This window comes from Nannobrachium achirus (genome assembly GCF_963921795.1).
Source record: "Nannobrachium achirus genome assembly, chromosome: 16".
In the NCBI taxonomy this organism is placed as follows: Eukaryota; Metazoa; Chordata; class Actinopteri; order Myctophiformes; family Myctophidae; genus Nannobrachium; species Nannobrachium achirus.
The window spans coordinates 29,695,249-29,710,847 of NC_137823.1; the positions used below are offsets into that span (position 1 = coordinate 29,695,249).

The 15,599-nt window shown below is 41.0% G+C and overlaps 1 protein-coding gene across 1 annotated transcript in view; it reads left to right on the forward strand.

Annotated features, from left to right (window-relative positions):
- Nucleotides 1–541: 541 nt before the first annotated feature.
- Nucleotides 542–15,599, forward strand: part of slc5a6a (solute carrier family 5 member 6a) — a 35,429-nt gene continuing 20,371 nt past the window's right edge. The window contains exons 1-2 of the mRNA XM_080744038.1: nt 542–966; nt 14,939–15,060. The gene's annotated coding sequence lies outside the window, so the exon portion shown is untranslated. The remainder of the gene's footprint in view (nt 967–14,938; nt 15,061–15,599) is intronic.

Here is a 15,599-nt window from a genome sequence, read left to right on the forward strand (position 1 = left end):
GCTTGTGAGGAGGGTTGTTTGATTGACACACAGACAGACAGTCTATGCGAGGTTTCAGTTGTGTAGCATGACTGATGTTTTGTGTGTGTGTCGCTGTTGTAGGACGTGACCTGTCAAATAACTGAGCACGTGTACGCAAACACAGTCGGTGTGTGTCGGTCGATTTGGGCCAAGTCACATGTTGTGCAGGGACTCACTACAGTCTGAGTCACATAAGCAGGTATGACGTCTTAACAGCTAGGTCTACTGTACTGTAGTACTACTGTCTCTAAACTGTGTGTGGTCTGGTTTTGGATCCCCAGCCCAGAGTAGGGACTTTGGCTGCATCTGAAAAAAATGTTTTGTGCCAGTGAACTCATCACCTCCATACAAGATGTGTTGTTAAAATGTTTCTAAAATATTCAAAATGTTTCTAATAATAAATAACAAAGAACATATCCACAAGGATGTAATGCGGTGATATATGATAAAGTCACGTGGTAATTTAGCTGGGACCCCCCATGTTGGCTTGTGGTGGACATTTTTGTCAAAATGTCATTTTTGCCATGGACATAGAAAATGGGCCGACAATTATGTTAGCAGAAGAGATATCCCTGAATGACCATATAGTAGAGGTCTTCACGGGTCCAATTTGAACTACCCGAACCCAAAAGGACCCGGGGGAAATGGACCCGGACCCATATGGCCCCGTCTATCATTTGGAATTTGAGAACCGTTACCCGATCAGCCCCGAGACGTGATGGATCCGATCCGAACGGCCCCGCCTGTTATTAGAAAAATTGGATCCGATACCCGAGCAGAACGAGAGATCCGAGACCCGAACCTGTCGCCCCGAAATGAAAGAATGCCAACGTTATTATATTAAGAGTTGTATCAGACATATTTCTTACCTAACGTCGCCACGGTGCTGCTGTTGCTGTCAGCGGCGCTGTGCCTCTCGCCAAAAGATGATCTTTTCCCAGACCAGTAAGTCAATGCGGACAGTTTGTAAATACAAATAAATCCATGTTTTTATTCCTTCTTCTTTGGCTAGCCAATGCTAATGCTATCGTTTTCTGTCGCATGTGTTGTTCATTATATCTTTCTGCTTTGAGTGTCCATTTTGCTCTGCAGAGCATGACAACACGCAATGACAACTCCATTGTAAACCGTTAACCAAAACGTTACGTTAATATCTTTGATAATAATAACAATCCAACTGATACAGTCAGTGTTGTTGTGACTGAGTGAGTTATACTTCTCAGTTCTCACAACCAATGCAACAGATTACATGCTGCATCTTTAGTGCCATCGTGTGGCATTATCTATTTGGTGCAGTTGTTGCGTTCGCTTTCACTTCAATCTCGGCCTGTCTCGGCTCCACTCGGGTAACAGGAGATACCCGGGGAACCGGGGCAGACGGCCCCGGCCCCGGCCCGCCCCGCGGTAAAAGCTCGAAAACGGCCCCGTTACCCGGCTCGGGGCGGTTCGGATCGCGGGTAATTTCGGATCTCGGGCAGGTCCGAAGACCTCTACCATATAGGTCCATAGCAGGTCTGTAACTCTGAGAGTGTACAAATGGTCCATTTGGTTCCATTGTCCGTTCTGACCGCTCATGGGGGCTGTTAAGTCTGACATCATTTTGTAGGCAGAGGAGAACTTTTGGGGCCAAAAGGCCCCAGTGCCCGTGAATCTTTTTACTATTTTTACTATTTACTAATTTTTCTTCTCTTTCTTGTTGACAGGAAAGTGGTAGAATTATACTTTAGTCGTTATTTTTTGTCTCGGATCTGTTGAAATAGCGAGGGACAGATATTGATAATAAATCTGCTTGGAGGTCTGACTACAAAATGATGTCATGGCTTAAAAGCCCTGGTCCTTTCAAATAACATCTTTGAAAACCACTAGTACTATTGGACTCACAATGTGCCATAGTAGTGTCGTAGTAAATGTGTGTCAAACCTATTCTGAAGAAAACCTGATTCAGTAATTGGGTTTTATGATCAAAATAAGAACATTATAATGGTGTGCAAAACAGAAAGTCTAAAATTTGCCTGGACATTGATAACCCCTGAAGATGGACCATATTGGAGTGGGGCGCCCGCCCGGGAACCAAAGAGTGAAACATGTTTGTTACAGAAAGTTTATGTGACACTGACACATGATTACTGTGTTACTTCCATCTTCCAAGTGCCCCCATATCAAAGGTTTAACAGACCAGTCAAATACCTTGATTATTACAGTGCTCACGAATTTACACAAGAGCACACAAGAACCACCTTCCTTTGGTTCTCTCTCATGCTCTCTGTTATAGTACAGAGTTCAGTCTGTGGGTTTAATGATTACTTAAATTCTTACCCTTTTGGGTTGCTGGGATATAATTGGGGCTAGTGCACAAATCCCAAAGAAGTCAGAAGGGGGTGGCGGCTACTTGGCATGTTTAGGGAAAAGTTACTGAAATAACTTCTTTACATTGTATAACATTTGATTTAACACAGTTTTGCATTTCCAGTTGGTTCCCAAGATATTGCCATATTTGCATATTTTGGCGAGACACCAGCTTTTCATCTGATGTTCAGTTATAACTTAAAAGGGTTCCATCAACAAACTGAAACAAAAATAGGGCAATCATTTTCTGACACACATTGTCTTGTTTTGCCCGAAGCTTACATTTCCAGCTAACTAACTGGTCGAACAGCTTTGTATTGTTTGGCTTGGCAGCCTGGTGGTCCATAGGCTGTGTGTCATTTGGCAAAATGACATCCCGGATATGAACTTAACCTGCCATTCCACATGGCTGAATAGGTAAAGATCTGTTTATTTTATGTAAATGGTGATAATTGACAGGCACTCATTTGTCACATCTCGGGTATCATGGCTCCATTTGAGTCCACTTTCCCAGAACCAAGTTACTGTTTTGCAGGTTTTAATGATTTAAGACTTTTTTGCTCTTTTTCAATGCTCTTTATAAGTTAATGTGAAGCTGAAATGTAAGTCTTCACAGCTTCTGTTCAGCCCTGTCAAAATGTTGACTATTGAGTGTCTACAGCTATGGTAAAGTTGCCATTGCCGCAATTGATTAACTCTGCACACACAGTACCGGTTGCGGAAAATTCTGATGTCAGACATCAGCTCCGCATACGGGCATTCATTTTATGCCCATATATGGAGAACGCGCGTGCCGGTGGGACGAACGGTTCTCGAAATACGCGGATTACATACATACACACTAACAGAGATTTTTTGTTGACTCATGTGGCGTACGTGATCTCAGAGCCTTTTATGATGTGATGTCACAATGAGTCAGCGCTTGCGCCGATTTCCTCCGGAACAGCCTGATGTCAACAATCAGCCCGCATAAGGAGATTCCGAACGTTTCGCGCCGGTTAGGGAAAACCGCGCGTCGGGTCGGGTCGAGGCCCGGCACTGCACTCCGTGGGGAACGCGCGTGCCGAATGGGACGAACGGTTCTCGAGATATTACAGACAGACATGCATTGCAGACACGCACGCACGCAGAGACTTCTCGCATTTATAGATAGATAACTTTACTATTGGAGAGAAGAAAAAACAAACATCTAAATACATTGAAAGGTTTTGTTTAAAAAGTTTTACTTACTTTGAGAAACCAGATAATGATGACAACATGATAACTAATAATGAATCAGCTGCTGAGCATCAAAAAACATGTTAGAGTACCTTATTTAAATAGTAATCATGGCAGAGACATGGTGAAAATCCTAATCCTCAGATTTTTAATGGCCTTTATGTAGTGCATGCGTTTGTGTTTTATTTATAAAATCTAAATGTTATAACAGGACATAATTCAGCTTGAACAGATGTGATAGCTACATTACTTTTTGGACATTTGCAGGAGTGGGAACGGAAAAGCTCTTATGTTGAGCGAAGCTTATGTTTGTTAAAAAGATTGACTAGTGAGAATAGCTCAGGTTTTAACAATCAAACTGAATAAACACATGCGAGCACAATTCTAATATAGCAGTCTCCTATGCAGCTGCAAATCCTCCCACACGGAAACTGCTGTCCTCTACAAATAGGAAAATATATGTGTAGTTGCCGCATATTGGAGAGTGGCATCAAAGCAGCCATGCCCAACAGATGTAAATCTACAGTCATTGTCCCAGTGGCTTCTTTCTGACCTTTTCTTTCTTATGAATCTAGCCCCCCCCCCTTTTTTGTTTCTTTGAATGCCACCCCCAGGACCCAGACATCCTAAAATAGGTCAAATCTCAGATCTTTGTGTTCTACTCTCTTTGTCATACCTTCTTTTAAAATGATTTTCTTTGATCTGCCTCTCTACAAGGCCACAAGTACAGGACCCCCTTCCGCTGACTATGCTTTTATACTCATAGATGGTGTCACACACTAAAAATAGCACATCTAAAAGCTTATGACGTAGTGCACTTGTAGATCAGCTATTCTTGGCTTGCAGCATGAGCCGTGCCGAGCTATGAATCAAGCGTAATACGTAAATCTACTCTCAGAAAAAAATAAAATAAATCACACCCGTGTGAAGTGGAGCTGTGTGTGTGTGTGTGTGTGTGTGTGTGTGTGTGTGTGTGTGTGTGTGTGGGTGTGGGTGTGGGTGTGGGTGTGTGTGTGTGGGTGTGGATCATGTGTACCGATGTTTGTGACATTTGAAGAAAATATGTAGGAAAAGGAGCAATAAGTGTGTTTTGGAGAAAATTCAAGATGGCGGAAAATCTATCCTGGCGCAAATGGGCGTGGCCTATATGGGGAGATGCGTCTTGACCCAAGGAATCCAGGGAAAAAAGAATTTAAATTTTCCGATCTACGGTTCAAGAGTTACGGGGCAAAACGTAAAGTGGGCCGTTATAGCGCCACCATGAGGCCGAGTGATGTAATTATTTTTCGATTCATTCTTAAAATCATTATGAATCTCCTCTCCGAGGTTTGAAACTGTAGCTCCTATGGTTTACGAGAGAAAAATACTTGAAAGTGATTTCTTGCATTGTCCCATTATAAGTCAATGGGGACAATTAAGCGTCGTTTTTTGCCGATTACGTCGACATGGTAAGGCGGATCGGAACGAAAGGTAATAGAACACCATTCCCGGCCGAGCTGCACATTTTGATGTATATATTGCGCGAGTGGCGTAAATGGTGCGGCACTAGTTACGCGCCGAAGTCAGGCTACATACACACAGACACACACACACACACAGACCCACACAGCCACGTATAGGGAGCTGCACACAGCTCCAAAAAGGGGGCGCTGCACAGCACAGGGCTGGGAGCTTGAAGTGAAGCGTCACTGTTTTGTAAAGTTACTAATAATTAGGCCTACCAGTGCCCTGGAATCGCAACGGATTTATCTTGTTGTTCATTAGTATGTGAATTGCCTGCCCTGAAGCATCGACGGTTGGGTAAGTGATCTTGTTTCCAGGCTGGCTGGCTTGACATTTTTGCATCATGTTGTTGAACAGTTAATGATCCACCCAACCTGACCCAAAACAGGCAAAAATCACGCCAAAACCCGAGAAAATGTCATATTATTGAACAGTCATCCAAACCGTCCCAAAACCGACTAAATTCACGGCAAAACCCGCAATTCTAGGCAAAACCCGCGCGGGGGGGGGGGGCGCATTCAAGAGAGCTCGCCTAGAGCGCCGATTAGACACGCTACGGCCCTGCCACCTCTTTACCCAACACAAATCTCGCAAAAAGGAATAGGCGGTCAGAGAAACCTGCGGGTCCCACAAAAATCCCACAATGTCCCACAAAGAAAAATGTAGTGCACCTGAAACAATCATGCAACAGTTTGCAGCATGAAGGACGTAAGGAACGTAATTTTGAAAGGCATATGCATCTATTCAATTCATCCATAACGTAGTCGTACTGTCGAGCAGTAAGCCCAGCCCAGCCCACTGTGTCGCTGTCCGTGGTACTGTTAAGGCTTTATCTCTCTCTCTCTAATGTACAGTATATGTGACTCGCTCTGGGTTTCCTGCCAATGTAGCCTAATAGAGTCATCTCTCTGTTCCATCTCCATTGTCTCCCCCCTTCCCCATTTTGTTTCTCTGCCTGGTTCTTTTTTATGATGAACTTTGCATCTTTGTCTCTCGCTCCAAGGAGAATGTATATTCTGTCTCTCTCTGGGCCCTATCTGACACCTGATGCAAGACGGTATTTTAAAACCGACGACGCAGTAATGATTTTCACACCCAGTGCCCACGTTGTAGCAATCGCAAATGTTCTTCTGCCTATCTTGTGCCCATGGGTGTGTTAAGCCCTTTGCACACAGGCGCGTTTAACCGCACGGATAAAACGGACAATATAATTTTTTGAAAAGAAAACAATGATTCTCTATGACCTCATGCACACCGGCTCCGAATTAGCCGTGCGACGAGTGGCTGCCGCCGTGCGTTTTTTTCTCGATCGAACCCAGTTCGATATGTGCGTGTTGTCGCATGCGGTAAAAAACTCATCACTCCTTTTATGACTCCTTTTTGGATCCGCAGCGCCGATTCCGCACAGCCTTGCACACCAAATCCAATGCGTTTTATTCATGCCGCAAACGAAAAAAACGCAACTGTCCTGTGTGCAAAGGGCTTTAGTCTTAAAATGTGGTGTGGTCTGGGGAAGTGCTTACATACAGAGTAGAGTAGAATCAAAAAGCAAATAGCGGTTACTCTTTAGACCTGCCCAGAGCTGGTCTTAGAACTCGCATAGTATGCAGTGGTTTTCAAACATTTTCTTGTCAAGCACCCACATTGTTCCAGGGACCCCTGTAAGAGAAGATTTGTCAAATAATATATTTTGGAATAGTTTAAAAATAAAATGGCGATTAAGTGTTTAAACTATTGCTCATTTGCCTGGGGACCCCCTGGACCTTTTATCTGTCTCTACTGAACAGACAGTGAGAGTCGTCAATATCCATTTTGGAGCTCCACAAGGAATGCACCTGATGCAGTGTCTCTGACATGCTTTAAGTGCTTTAAATTTAATAATATTTAATTTAAATAAAGAACATGACTAACTATGAGCCAGGGCTCGAGACTAAGGGACTCCCGAAGTCCCGGGGACTTAAAAATATATATTTGGGACGCAAATTAATATCCCCTGGGACGCAGACGGGACGTAGATGATTTTTTTAAGCCAACGGCGCATATCAATGTCACTGCTCAAACCACGGTGTGCAAACTCGCAGCATGAGACTCACAGAAAATGAATATGATGTAAACAGAATGTTTAAGAAGTTACCACAGGCAGTGCTGATCATCCTTTTCAGGTAGAACTTAGTTGCTAAAATGCTGCGCTATTTGAAGAGATTAACCAGCAAAATGAGGCAGAGAACAGATTGTCAAATCTGGGTTACAACTAGTGGAAAATAGCCGATCTAGCTGTGGCTGAGAGATAAATCTTAGCATCGCCGCCCCGGCGCCCCCTGCTTCGCCACATAAAGACTAGTAACGTTATATGATTTGATTTGTGATTATTAATGAAAATGTAAAACGGAACGCGATGTCAACGCACCAAGCACAGACACATAGCCTACGTTTAGTGAGCAGCACGAGCAGTTGTTTGAATATAGGAGTAGGACACATTGTAAGTAAATCAACGGTTTGTTTAACTTTTGTCATCTCTATAAACCTATAGCCTATATTCCCAAATAAAGACATTACTTGTTTTGGTCTAATCAACTTCATCACAACCAGCCGTGCAAGCTGGCATTCATTTCACAGAGTTCCCGTGCTGTGTGGCGGCTTATTTTCTCCAGTAATCGTCTCTTATTTAACTCTCAAAAACAACCAGTCCGCTCATAATAAATAACTCCATTTCGGCTACAGTTCATCTGAACTGCTTGCTGTGAAGCACAACAACGGACCCAAAAAGCAGACTGCACGCGTCTCCACTCGATCAAGCATGGCACTGGCTATAGGTCTACTTCTTTCAGTACGACGGTGTTGTGCGGTGCGGTGAGCATATAGACGATCTAAAAGCCCTCAAAGCCCAGAGGATGAGTCTAGTTGTAGGCTTGTAGATTAACGCGCAACACGTTGGTACGGACAAAGTACAAACCCAGTTTTACCGTAATTCCTCCAACAGTCGTGCATGATTGGTTCTTTAGTTTACCGTATATGACAATCACACCAGCAAACTGGCTGAGGTAAGATTTTTAGAAGCCACAAATGACAGTATAAAAATATAAAGGATTGTCAAGCCAATTTCACCAGCAACAACAAAAATATAATAACAACAATAACAATAATAATAAATATTAGTGTAATAGTAATACTAATAGACCTGCAATAATTTATTATTTTATTATTATTTTTTGTGACGGATTACATTCATTTGGGGACGGTTCAATTTGTATTTTGGGACGGTCCCGGGACGTAGGTGAAAAAAGTTAGTCTGGAGCCCTGCTATGAGCGTGTGAAGTTTTGACAAGATATCATGGATGTGTCATAAATGAGGAGACAACATTGCTGGAGGTGATTGTTTGCATGCCCAAAATGCCTGTAATTATTATATCTCATCATTAATGCTGCTAGATGTTTGCACACTTTGAAGTATCCTCGGCAGAAATTGTCCATGTTCCCTCCACCTTCCTAAATGCATCATTTAAATAGCATGGGTCTAGCTCAAGCACAAAAATATCTTAAAGGGAATGGAAGAAGACACTCTAAAATCATGTTATGTAAAAGACAACCATGACTAATTCAGAGACTTAATACAACCCCTTTGTGCCCAGATACAGTAACCTGGCGTAGCGAAATTGGAGGCAGACGCATCCCCAACGCATACTGTATATACTATGACTAGCTCTGGGCTTCCTGACAAATGTAAGCTGATGGGATTCAACAAGAAGAGGCTGTGTTTGTTTTTAATGAGCTCACACAGAAACGACCATGATGCATTGCATGTCAAGTTAACAGTCTTTACCTAACCTTTTTTGTTTTTGGATGCAGTGGTGGGCTCACTGGGCTGTCAGTTCCAGATTAAGACAACTCCAACTTTTCCTCTCTTCACCCTAAGACAACCTAGTAACCGTGAGGGGGCTATGCAAAAACCTCAAATTCCCCATGCAATTCTTTTATAATCATTAGCATTTCTTTTTAAATGTCAAAGTTTTGACTGGGGTAGAAATGTAAGATAACCTGTGTAGGATATACTAAAGAACATGTTACTTTTTGTAGCACATGTATATTATTATATTATTAACATTCGCAATTTTCAACCCTTGCACTTGAGGGCAGTGTAAGTGCCCATTGAAATTATAGCGTGATTTAAAGCTATGTAAACTTAATCCACCGATCTGTCATCAGCTATATGGTAATAACAGCTGAAGGAAATAGCACACTGTTTAAGAGGCCTGTAGCCCTGACAAGGCTATACGGTAGCACGCATGTGCTTGTAAAGGTCACTGGTTAGTTTCTGTGAACCAGGATGTGAATTTATCCAATCCATGTTTCCCTGTAGTCTGACTGTGAGTTTGGTTTGGAACTGAGGTCCTGAGAATTTGTATTTGTATCAGGAATAGACATGGAGAACATGAGGGTATGTACACTGTATGCATGGGTCATTAGCCTATGTGCAATATAAAATATTATAGTTATCCATATACGGTTCAATGAATTATGAATATAAACCGTGCTTGTCAGTTTGTTTTAATGTGGTTGAATTTGAAATAGTTTTGTCATATTAGTAGAGGAATGGCAGAGTATGTTGCCCATTTTATATTGATTAATTCATTACTGATGAAGGTCTGAGGACTGAAACACTTTCTTTCTGCCATAAATGTTTTAAGTGCAAGTATAGACTGTGTGGGAGAGTATATGTATGCCCCTCTACGCACCTGTCTTTTCTAAGATGCGTGAAGAATTGGGTTGCACTTGCAACTATCGATCATTATCTTAGTGATTATTCTATTATTGCACCCTTAGCGAAGAACATTGTGTTTTTTTGTTTCTTGAGAGGGGAATAGTTTAGTTACAATATTCATGTTAGACTGAAGCCTTCAGAAACCTCAATAAACAGGCCCCTTAACTCTAATCTTATTGACTCCTACTACATCAAGGCAGGCATTTTAAGTAGCTTTACTGCATAAGTCCCACACTGTGAAGCAGCTGTGATCGTTGTTATAAACTATTGAAAGGAACATAGTCCAACCTCCATTATGACGTGTTAGAAATGTCTTAATCCATATCCACCTTGATGGAAATAATATGCTTTATATCTTTGTATTGAATTTGTGAAAAGGGTAGTCGCCCTCAAACCTGACTTATAGTACTTGTCAGCTAGGGAGCAGTTTGCCATGTTAAATAGGATGATATTTCTCCCATTTCTACTCGTACTCCTGTCCAGTAGGGGATAATACGGAGTAATGAGGTGTAATTAACTGATGCAGAGGACCTGGTCAGACTTTGATCAGCCAAACTCAGAATAATCACACAGACAGTCCTGTCAATGTAGCACACCACTTGTATTTGATTAACATGCACACACGCACACACATACAGTACGCACGTAGGTATTCTCCCACTTCTGTAAAGAAATCCTGTATTAAACCTCTGTGAAGTTGCCAGTGAGTGCTGTTAGTGGTTTGTGTACGATTCCACTGTGTAATCATCGCCTGTGACTTGTGTAATGAGTGAGTAGTACAGTACAGTGGTTTATTTGTTTGACAATACTGAGTATGAATATCATGCATTATATAGCTTTTTTATATGAACCTAAAAGTACACTGAGCAGGATTTTCCCCTTTGAATAAACATAACCTATTATCCTACACAGTCATATTTATAGTCCATCTGTGATTGCAGAACCCCAGTCATCCATTTCATTCAGACAGGGGGTCTGAATCAGTCGACATGTCCTGTTTTTGCCAGAGATAATGTCAGGAAATCTTCTGATTAGCTTGACTGAAACAGAAGTCTTTTCATCTTTTCTTTTCAATTGTTGTGCACAAGACATTAGATATCTTATCAAATCCAGTACTATCCCTGGACCCAATCAATGGTTGTTTGACAAGCAACTAGCCAATTACAACATGACTGACTGCATTTGGGTTATGGATCTTATCAGCTGACAAGTCTTTCCAGGTTATGGGAACGATATCCCCTGGAAACAAGTGACAGTACCTCAGAGTAGTGGGAATGATATCATTTGGAATTGCAGGTGTCCTCAAGTGATATCGGTCAAGTGACTTTATCAGTGAAGTGGCAGAATTGACATTGACTGGCTTCACAGTTGCCAAGTACAAGTATTTCAGCCGGTTATCAACCCGGTAACAATATTGGCAACGGTGAACTGTAGTTCACACAAAGATTCCATGGACTCCTTTCCAATTCAATTCAAATTAGCTTTATTGAGAAAGCATAGGCCTACATTTACATTGCCAAAGCTAGTGTCCAATATGATAAAAAACTGTTGAAAATGGCGAACATATATTCAGTTGGAGGTGATACAGCATTGTGTAAACAGAGCCATGTCACATTGCGTTGTTTTACAGTATATATAGCTTTTTGGAACAAATAGCAGCATTTCTTTTTTCTCAATATGATTAAAATAGTATACAAAAAAAAGCCTCAGATTTAAAATGTGTTTAAAGGTAGCAGTTCTGTTTATACTGTACTGTATGTGCAGTAGGTCTAGATGTTACTCAATGGTTAGTCTCGCTCTCGCATGGCCAGACTGTTGACTCCGCGATTTGGAAATGCTCCCGTCCCAGTCTGGAATAAGGGAAGAAGAATGATGAGTAACCGGTTAAAGCAGAAGTGAAGCCTCCTCCTCACTTCCATTTCTGTCTCACATCGCGCACATTTATCATTATATATATATAAAAATCATCTAAGCATATTTACAGTAGCTTGCTGTTTAGCAGAAATGACATTTTAAAATATATTTTTGTGAATGGAAATTCCAGCTACCATTACTTGCCGTTCAGGAGGTGTGGTTCCAGACTCTATATAGCATTCGGAGATTGTGGAATAGTTACCTGGCTACACGAGACTACTCAATGGTTAGTAGTACTTTAGAGTGGTTGTATTCCATCCTCTAGCCTTCTTTTATCGCAACAGTTCTTGCTGCTGTGTTCGCACATTGTTGGATAGAGGGTATGCGTGTGACATCATCATCATACCCGGAAGTTATCCGGCGACGCTTACTGAGTGGCAAAAAAGTACTTTCTCGCCTTGACAGCCCATACATCCAAAAAGAAAATTCCTATCTGATTCATTAAATGACATTAAACTCACTTTGCCACTCAATTTGCCATTCACTTTATGCATGCGCATACTCTCTATTTCTCCCAGTAGGTATGGCAGTTTTTTGTCGTTTGTCATGTTTTTCAACTCACTTTGGGTGTGTGTAATCTGTGTCTGATGTCTTGGTATAGTGGGCATTCGAAATCTCTTGAAATTAAAGGGATAGTTCATCCAATTTCTATAAATTAAATTCTATTGATTACTCACCCCATGGAGACGAATTCATGGATATTATTTTTGTTTTTGTCGCATTCCTAAGCCAATAATTTGATGACCAGCAGTGGTTTCCTATGGAGACACAAAGAGCTGCTTTGTTCCCTATGGAGACACAAAGAGTAAAGTGCAGCTACAAATTAGTGAAATAATAATACAGTTGTACAGTAAGAGTATAAAACGGTATTGCAACATCAACTGATGCATTCAAAATACAAAATTATTGATTACTGTCTGCACCGATAACGATACCAGCATTTTAAGCAGCTTTTCCGATACTGGTATCGGTATTCGAACTCTAGTTCCAGTCAGACTGGTCCCTCCAACTGACATTCCCCTTTAAGAACAACTCAACAGTAATTGTTGAAAGATTTTACAGTGTTGCCCACTAACTGACCGACTTAACACTCTAGACGTCCATGGCGTTATCTTCACTTTCCTCGGAGATGATAAGCTGCCTTTTATGGCCATTTGAACACCCATCGCTTTGCAACGTTAGCTGTATGGGAAGGACATGGGTCTAGTTCTGTTTAAACCCCCTCTTCTAGGGGAAGCTGACTGCTCAGGAATATTTCATTCATTTTGCTCATCCAGATTCATCAAGTTGGCCTGGGATTTGTACCATGGGTGCTTTCTTAACCACTAGTCTACTGTAATGACATTTGCAACTTCCAAAATAAAGGAAACTTTTCATGCCTCCATAAATGAGGCATATACGCCTAAAGCAAATGGTTAGCCTAGTGAGGCAATCATATTTTCACATTATGGTTAAATGTCTACCTTTTATTAGCCGATATACTTAATCATTGACAGCACGTGAGTTATAAGAAACAGGATTAAGTAGAACAGAGGCCACGTGCGTGGGGCTGTTAATCTGGGAAGTTGTGTTATTGTTCCGAATGAGAAGCAGGTTATCTGTTGGCCATCATAATCTGTGAAGTCAATGATGTGATAACCATGCTGTTTTATCTATAATTTAAATGACTTGCTTTGACTTTATCTCAAATGGACCAAACTACATGGCCTACTTGTTTCAATCTGTTAAAGTGACAGAGAGTTCGGTTTAGTTTATAATTTTGCACAATGATAAAGAATAGACTATAGGTCTATAATCCCTGCTACAGTAGTTACACCAAAACAAAAAAAACTTCAAGTGAAACAAATGGAGTACCAAAAAAATAAAAGCTACATATTTAATTTTTTCCAAAGTTTTCTGTAGGGTTTATACTGCATAATTTCCATGGAAATCCAGCTACTAGGTTTGAGATATTGTATTAAGGAATAAAATATGAGGAAGTAGAATATTTGGCCTAATGATGGTAATGATGGAAGTTAAAGACATTAATAGTAAATTCCATTGCAATCCAGTTATTCAACTTCAAAATGTTCTTTAACAAAGTGTTGTTTACGATCCAGGTGACGAGGCTTGTGAAGATAAAAAGAAAAGCAATTTGACAAAGCACTGGTGATCACACCCAAAATCATTGTGCACGTGAGATTTTAAGACACAAAACATGCAATAAAGTTTGAGACTCACGATGGTTATTGATTAGCTTGGAGAGAGTATAATGAGTGATCATGTTGACCATAGCCTGTTCCACAACTGAAATTGTAATTTTTATATTACCTTATTATGTTTTTGTATTGTACTTGTATGCTTTACATCGCTGGTTCCCAAACACTGGGCTCAGGATCCACATTTTGGATCACATTTTGACCCTTAGTTTTTGGTTTCCAACATTTTGGTTTTAATTATTATTATTTCAAAACATTCCCAAAAAGCAAAAATTTGAATGAATTAAAAACTAAATTCAATGATTTTTGCAATACTTTTGTGAAGAAATCAAAGAAAAATCTAAGAACAAAAATGTAATTCCAAATGTAGTGAAAATATCCAATCTAAAGCAACGTGTTGTGAGCTTGTAGATTGACTGTTTTCACTAGTTTGGGTCCTGGGCAAACGTATATTTTCTCATTTGGGTGAATTGGGTCATGAAGTTTGGGAACCACTGCTTTACATTACTTGCAATCTGGCACAGTATGCTGTACCAACATGCTTTAACAAATAAAGTCTTAGAATTCTTTAGTCTTCCAGTCCCGTCCTCCGGCAGTTACTGCCTGAACCCCTAGAGACGGCTGTTATAACACTTTGAAAAGAGCTAGCTGTGAGACACTGGACATAGTTACGTTTACTTTAATATGTGAGCTATGCAACACTGTTGTGGTGCTCGCATGAACGCCATGGGAAGAAGACACAAATATCGCCTTGCTGTTAACAGAAAGATTTATGTGAGAACGCCAAGGCTCTCGGTTGTGACTCGCTTGTACAAATACAAGATGGGGTCGGGTTTTGTTTGGGTTAGGTGTTTTCGATTCAGAAGAAAAGAGACAAGGGCTTTGGGATTGATTGTTTTGGTAATTATATCTGCCATAGGAGTAACGTGACATGCCATTTTGCTTATCTTGCCTGTGCGGTGTGTGTATTATGTTGCAGATCTCACCCATTGCCCTCGCAGCAGGCGATGATTGGTGGTTGTGGGTGAGGCACTCCCCTCTGAGGAGAGTTAAGTCAAAGCTGTCTGGGACAGCCAGCCCACAGCCGACACTACTGAACAGGTAAGACCATTCAAGTCATCTGTCTATCTCTCTCTCTCTCTCTCTCTGTGTTTGACAAGCTTATGCTCCGTCGTACGACAGAGCACAAATCAAGCATCATACACACAAATTTGGAATGATATCTTACTGTTTTTTGTTCAGTTTTTCCCAGAAGAAATATGTGAATGTCATATGATGGGCAATGAGTTTGAGGGCTTTTTTTATTCATACCTACTGTAACACCAAAACTAGGATGGAAAAATGTGACGCCAACACTTCAGATGTGTGCCGTTTCAACATGTTAAACCTGTCTACCTCATTTGATGTAAAACCACAGTTTTTAATACTTGAATAAGAAATTACACTGCGTAGCAGAATCTCTGGCTGCACTATTATCATCCATGTGGAACTATACAACATTGAATTAGAATCTTTGTGAAGGACATTGTGGGTCTTACAGTAGGCATTAGAAGAGCTATTGTATTGAAGGCATGTACGGGAGAGAGTGTTTATGATGTGACTTGGCAACTGTGTGTGTGTGTGTGTGTGTGTGTGTGTGT